Raw genomic sequence first — 7903 nt, forward strand, 5'->3', positions numbered from 1 at the left:
TCTCCGTCGATCAGCACATGCACACCAAGATTTACACAGCTCCATTCATCGATTGTGAGCTTTCCGGTGAGACCCAAATGCAACCCCGCCTTCTGTTGGGTTTTCTTTCGTTATTTTCTGTTCTTCCATGTTCCTTCATTTTTTGTGATGAGTGTTGCCATTCTTATTGTTAATGATTCAGTAGCAATGTTGTTAGTGGATTTTCAACCCCTCCATCTGTTGGGTTTTAGTTTGATAATTTTTGTTTTTTTAGCAATGTTGTTAGTGGATTTTCAGTAGCAATGTTGGATTTTCAGTAGCTTTTATGCTTCTTTTTTCGTTTTTAATATATTTTTTTTTTTTTAGAAGTTTCTTTGTCTTGTTCCTTTGTTACAACCATGGTATTTTGAACAATGGGAGCTTTGCCCTGCTGTTGGTTTGGGAAAAAATATTTATCTGGACCGAAACTCTACCAAAACACCATCACAGATCCCTTGAGGTTTAGATTTAGTTTTTTTAATCGTCATTTTTTAAGAAAACTAATCACCCTCATGTTGTGGGTTCCCCTGCTTTGCTCATTTTTGAACAATGTAAACAATGTCTACTTTGCTCTAAAAAATATTAGTATTATGAACAATGTCTGCGTTGCTCATTTTTTAGGTAAAGTAATCATCATTTTTTTCCTTGCTTAATCCGGCTGTGAGTTCCCCTACTTATTTGCTTATTGGTTATATTATTTGTTGACATGGTTCATATGATATTCTTATAATGGAAGATGGATTTGCCTTTTTCAAAAAAATATTAGAATCAAAGATGGATGTGCCTTGTTGCTCTATCTTGTTTTTTATTATGATTGTTACTTTAGTTAGTACTTAGTTTAATTGATAAGATGTAGCTACTGATAAAATATACATCAATAGATCATTAGAGTATGTAACATAGTTAACTGTATCCATATCCATAAACAATATTGGTGGGTTTTCAAGGAAGGATAAAGTGAAAACTATTGTACGTTAAGAAAAGACCCCTAAACACTATTGTCTAACTTTGATTGAATACATGGAAATGTTTATTGTTTATATGTGCTTGTTACATGATCAGTAAGACATTTGTTAGATGGCTGGGCATTTAAGGACGTGGGACGAAGACTGTGTCAATGAACTTTGTGACATTGTCTTCGCCAATTCCTGCTGGGTAATTTTACGGCAGGGCTTCCCCATGAGCCATTGTGGGATGTGATCACAAACACTCTCAACGCTCGAACTGGGAAGGATTTTCGCAAGAGGCAAGTTATGCATCGGTTCATGTAAATCCGGAGGGAGTATTGTAGGGCCAACGGAGGTCGTCATGGTCCAAGGCGTGGGTGGCCAGTGGTGGATTCGGATGAAGGGGTTGGTTTGAATGAGGGGGCTGGTCCGTCTCAGTAAGAGGTGGTTGGTGGACTCCGTAGCATTGTAGTGCATAGCTAACCATTTTGTTTATGCTAACTTATTTTGTTTCCACTATGGTTTGTAGACTACTATGGTGTTGTTAGCGTACAGTTTCACATGCACTATCCTATGGCTATTAGTGACCACTTTTGTAGTAAAACAATGCTTTGGTCTTTTGACTTTTTGTATGTTACATGGTCACAATGTACATGTTTAGCTATAAACTAGAGTATACCTATGTATGGTGTTGAGTGCTTTTCATGTAGTGCTTTTCATGCATTGCTCGTTTTTGATAATTCCTTGTGCACTTTCTCAGTATGCAACATATTGCATGTTTTGGTAACACATTAATATTCTTTGTTCATTTATTTATCTGTCAATACAAAGTGTGTTTTATTTACCATGTGAGATATTTGAATTAGATGGCACATGAATCCCAAGATGCGGATGACAAAATGTGGCATTCCCATGTAGAACACATATTTATAGAGATTATGGTGGAGGAACAAATTAAGGGTAACATGGAGAATGGTGTTTTTAAGGGCCCTATGTGGGCAACAATGACAGAAGAACTTAATAAAAGGACTAGTAAACTTTTCACCGCTAAGAAAGTCTTCCAAAAGCACAATAGGCTTCGGGGTAAACAACGCAAGTGGAGTCAATTGCTGAATCATACGGGGTTGGGGTGGGATGAAGCCACTCAAATTGTTACATGCACTGACGAGATTTGGGCGAATGTGGTGGCAGTATGTTACTTTGTGCATTTCAAGTTTCATGTTAGTATTGTATACCTTTGCATTGTTGTGATTACTTTACTGCCTAACAATTGTTCCTATGCTTGTGTTGTTGTAGAATGATCGGAACGTAAATAACCTGCGAAAGAAGGGATGCCTCGACTACAATAAGCTGAAGCAGTTGTTTGCCCCTAGTACTGCAAATGGGCACCTTCAGATTCATCAAACACATCTGCACTGACCAGCAATGAAGAGCATGCACTGGAGGATGAGCTTGCCGCTGATGCTGGTGTTATCCATCTTGATGATGACTGTTACACCCCTAACTTGGATAGTATTCCTCGGAGTACGGATGAGACTGATGGTGTTGACCAAACCTAAGCTGCAGGCAAGCGTCCTATGCAAGAAGCAAGTGCCAAGAGTAAGAAAGCGGCGAAGAAAGTGGACAAAGTAAGTGAGATGATTGTGGCCCTTAAGACTACACTGCAATGACGAGGGAGAGGTTTAGCGGTAACAGGGGCAAGACAAATGGCACTTCTGAGCAATTTGCCCAATCAGCAACACTGCAGGTGATCCATATTCTTTAGGGAAAGCCATTGACATCCTTAATCAGTATGAGGACCTTGGAAACAAGGCATATTTGAAGATCTCAAAGGCTCTCCATGTGAAAGAGAATAGGGTGGTGTTCATGGGCATGCTGGAGCATAGGAGGCGGACATGGATGGAGGATATTCTTAACCCAGAGGATTGAGACATGGATGTCATTTTATTATGTTATGGTTATTGTAGTATTATGTGATGGATTGAGACATGGATGTTTTGTTGGTTATTATTTTGGCGTAAATGCACTTTTAGTCCCTACATTTTGACCTGGTTTCTATTTTGGTCCCTACATTTTATTTTTACCACTTTTAGTCCTTAAACCAATTAATGCGTGACATTTAAGTCCTTGCCGTCACCCAACTAATAGAAAATGCTGACGTGACTGACGGAGGAATTAAAATATTATAAAAATGTCATGTCACCTATGCCACGTCATCATACAAATTTAAAAATTTAATTTATTAATTTTAACTAAATAAAAAATTAAAAACTAAAATTCACATGAATTAAGATCTAAAAATTTATTGAACAAGAACACCAAGATCCCCAACTCAGATCTAAAAGTTTCTTTGTCTCTCAATTTGGACTCACAGGTAAGCAAAAAATAAAAATTCATAAATCCCACTCTCTCGTGCAAACCACTCTCAATCTCAATCTCACTCCTCATCACCATTCTTCCTTTGTTTAACCTCACAAACTGCCTATCTTCCTTCACCAGCGTCTCATTCAAGTCTTCACTTCTGGCGAACGATACAAAAGGGCATCGCCGAACGACATCGTTCTATGCCTTGATCCGAACCAGACCATCGACGACAACTTCCTCGACGCCAAGGTAACCTGGATCAATTCCAATGGGGTCGGTTTTGGGTATGGAGCAGATCTAATGGTGTCGTTTCTAGGTTTGGAGCAAATCTCAGTTTGGGTCTCCCTCCCAAGGAAGATTTTTCAGTCCCTTCTCTCAATCTCTCCTCCATAGTCAAGCACGCCGACTCCGCCTTGCCGAAAATCCAGACTGAAATTCCCGATTTGATTAGTGAAGATGAATAAGCAGATTTGGGTAATTTAGGAACTAAATTACTGGGTTTTTCTGGGTTTTTCTGGGTAATTTAATTAGCGAAGATTGTGTTTTTCTGGATTTGAATCTACTGTGGTAATTTGTTTTTTTGCTGGTTTGAATTTTTATGTTTGATTTGTCCAACGAAATCGAACAACTAAAGCCTCGAGATTTGAAGCTGTACATGAACATCAAAGACCAACACGACAATGGACAGTAGAGATCTGTTCCTTTGTATTTGAGCTAAATTTTTAGGGTTTTTTTTTTGTGTGTTTGTTTCCTAAGAAAATATAAGTTTATGGGTTTGTTGGATATTGGTTTTTTTACTAGGTTTATGGGTTTGATTTACTGGCTGATTAGTTATTCAATTATGGACTTTGTGAAAATCATGTGGATTAGTGATTTGCTGGAGAATTTGGTGTTGAATGGATGTTTGTTGTTGTTTTTTTTTTAAAAAATTTCTGGGTTGGGGTTCTTGGTGTTCTTGTTCAATAAACTTTTAGATTTTAATTCATGTGAATTTTAGTTTTTAATTCTGTTTTTAATTTTTTATTATGTTAAAATTAATAAATTTAAAAATTAAAATTAATAAATTAATTTTTTAAATTTGTATGCTGACGTGGCATGGATGATGTGGTATTTTTATAATATTTTAATTCCTCCGTCAGCCACGTTAGCATTTTCTGTTAGTTGGGTGACGGTAAGGACTTAAATGTCACGCGTTAATTGATTTAGGGACTAAAAGTGATAAAAATAAAATATAGGGACCAAAATAGAAATCGGGTCAAAATAAAGGGACTAAAAGTGCATTTACGCCTATTATTTTCTCTACTATGGATATTTGTCAGGTTGCTTTATTTATTTCTAGACTTGATGCAATCCTATATTTTGAACAATCTTAATTTATTATTCAAAATATATTTATGATAATGACCCCTATTCGCCTTTGTTTATTGTTTAGTGCTTGTTATTAGCATTGGTTTACTATATAAAATAAAAAGGGTTAATAGTATGTCGTTGTGTGTGTAGGTGACAATGGCATTAAGGAGTGAATGGTTAGATGCATTCCTGGCTTATGATTTTGACGAATCATACTTTGACAACGTTAATTATGATGATACTAGTGATGATACTAATGATGATGACTGGTGGGGTTCAAAGTGTGATAGCGAAGATGAAGCAGAGTTTAACTTGGTGAATCCTTTGGTAGGTGAGATGTTCGCCTATATGCAACGGCATTATGATAAATAGCCCATGCATGATAGTATCCTCACGGGCTAAGGATACATGGCGGAACTTGACAGTAATCCTAATAAGTGCTTTGAGATGTTTCGCATGACACGCCCGTATCTGTTACATTTAGTGGATGAGTTGGTCGATCATGGATACTTAAAGGAAGGGCAAGGTGATGTGGGTGACACGCAAGCGGTCGCCATGTTGTTATTCATACTTGGCCACAATATTCGAATGAGGTGTGTCACAGATAGATTCCAGCACCAACTAAGACGGTGTCCCGCCATTTTCGTAGGGTGTTGCGGGCTCTTCACTCATATATGAGACATCTGATTAAGCCAAATTCAGATGTAGTTTACCTCCCTAACATCTTCAGGTCAACAAGTACTAGCCATGGTTTGAGGTCATATATATCACTTAATTAAATTGTAAACGTATTCTGTTTAACTAGGTACATACATCATCAATACTTATGTCATGTGCAAAAATGTGTTAGGGTAATGGATGACACCCATGTGAGTGTTCGGCCTCCTAAACATGCAACTTAAGCATACAGAAGCTGAAAGGCTACTGTAACCATAAATGTGCTGTATGTGTGCAATATGGATATGCAATTTATATATGTTCATGCAAGGTGGAAAGGTAGTGCTAATGACTCACGGGTGTTGGAGGAAGCAATCAGTGACCTGAAACATGGATTCCCATGGCCACCTACTGGTACTACAATTTATCTCAAAGGCTATCAATTTTTACATGTTTTTGTTATAGTTATTGTACCCAATTCTAAGTAGCTTTATAAACATGTAGGTTCATACTACTTGGTGGACTCAGGCCTACCTATTGGCACAAGTTTCCTTCCGCCTCACAAATCTACTAGGTACCATGCCCAGGAATTTCATTCTAGTAATAGGAATCCAACAACCAAGAAAGAGTTGTTCAACTATCGACACTCCTCCTTGTGAATGGTTATTGAACGGTCATTTGGGGTGCTAAAGGCTTGTTTTCCTATCCTCAATTTAATGACAAACTTCAAGCGCAATAGGCAGCGCTATGTGATTACTACATGTTGTTGTCTACACAATTTTATATGCATTAATAACCGTTGTGATGAATTGTTTAACACATGGGACAATGTCGAATATGAAGAAAATCCTGTTGTTCCGCCAGTTAGTGGCAACAATGGAGCTTCCACTAGCACCGCAAACTAGAGGCATGATGTGGAGATGTCAAACGCATCAAAGAGACGTATGGCCAACTTTAGGGATGACATCACCGATGCTATGTGGGCTGATTATGTCGCCCGTAGGTATTGATTTCGCACATGAATTGTATTGTAAATGCTTATATTTTGATATTTATAGACTTGGTAGCATAGGCCAAGCGATTAGCATTTACTAGGTGCATGTTCAACACATGTTATGTATTTTTTTATAACAGTATTACGCTATTTTGGAACCACGAATGTATGATGCGCATAAGTTCGGTATTTAGTATTTGTACCATTGTATTATGCACTATTATTGTAGGGTCAATGCAATTAGAAGTTTTTGTCAAGTCCACATTTTGCCTACTTTTTACTTTGGTGATGTGGGTGATTTCGTAATGGTATAGCATGATTTTACTTTGGGATTAAATTTTGCTTGCCATGTTTTTATTCAAATCAATGCTTAAATACACTAACAACACAACTGAATCATAAATAATAGGAATGGCAAAAAATAAGAATGCTACCACTACAAAACAACAATTTTATATATAAGGTTACAATAAGTCTGTCATTCAAAACACATAATAGAATTTCATTATCCAAAATACTAATCCAAAATCAGAATCATGGCAGACATATTTGCCGTAATCCAACCTCCCTATTACCAAGTGAATATACAAAGAACACCACAAATGCCAACCATGACATAAGTAGAGCAATTTGATATTTACGTGCTCGCGCATTAGCCATACAAAGGGAAACCCTTACTTTTTCAGCATTACGCTTTGCTACTCTTTTCCTGTGGAGTAGGGTTGCTATTGTTGCACGGGCTTCCATCTCATTGTTTTTTACCACAGCTGCCTCAGCCTCAAGTCTAGTAAATTTTGCAATGACAATTGGTGTTGTTTCAGCTCCGGGCCTACATGGGATGTCATCCAACCACTTAAAGGACTTACAATGTTCGTCGCTGCCCTGCATATTAAACAAAGCTAGTAAGTACATGAGCTAAGGAGTATAGCAACTTTAACCATGAATGAGCGATGATAGTAAGCGCAACTGATACTTACAGGCTTCCAATGTCTACAGCCATAAAACTGTCTACCAAAATTATGGAGCTGCAAAGATGTCTGCAACACGCACTAATCCATGTCACACGCATGCCCCATATAGTTGGAGTTATAGCTACTGGCACTTGCCTCCGACATTGTGGTGAAACGTCCACCCCTACAAGGAATATTCATTGTCATTCAACACATAGCTAACCATACTAAAAATGTTCATCTAGTTGTATGCAGTAAGAGATGACACTAGTGCAGCCATGAATACAGTTGTAATACTAGTGTTGCATGTACATTGGATTTCAAATATCCATGCAATACCGGTGTACTTTAAGTAGGCGCTATAAAAATCTTAAAATGCCCATACAGCAAAATTAATTGAGACACCATCAGATTTAAGCATGCCTTTCACATTTAAAAATAGAAGCATCTAACTATGTCCATATTTGTGCTCTTGTCATTTAACATTTCAAATTGCTGAAGAATTAAAATAATGACAGATATAGTGGAACTTCAAGTGTATGTTTCTAGTAATATAATAACTCTACTTCTGATTGATAATATTCTAGTTGTTTTTCTACGTTTAAACAAATAGAGCATACTAT

Source organism: Castanea sativa, chromosome 8 (assembly GCF_040712315.1).
Source record: "Castanea sativa cultivar Marrone di Chiusa Pesio chromosome 8, ASM4071231v1".
Classification (NCBI taxonomy): Eukaryota; Viridiplantae; Streptophyta; class Magnoliopsida; order Fagales; family Fagaceae; genus Castanea; species Castanea sativa.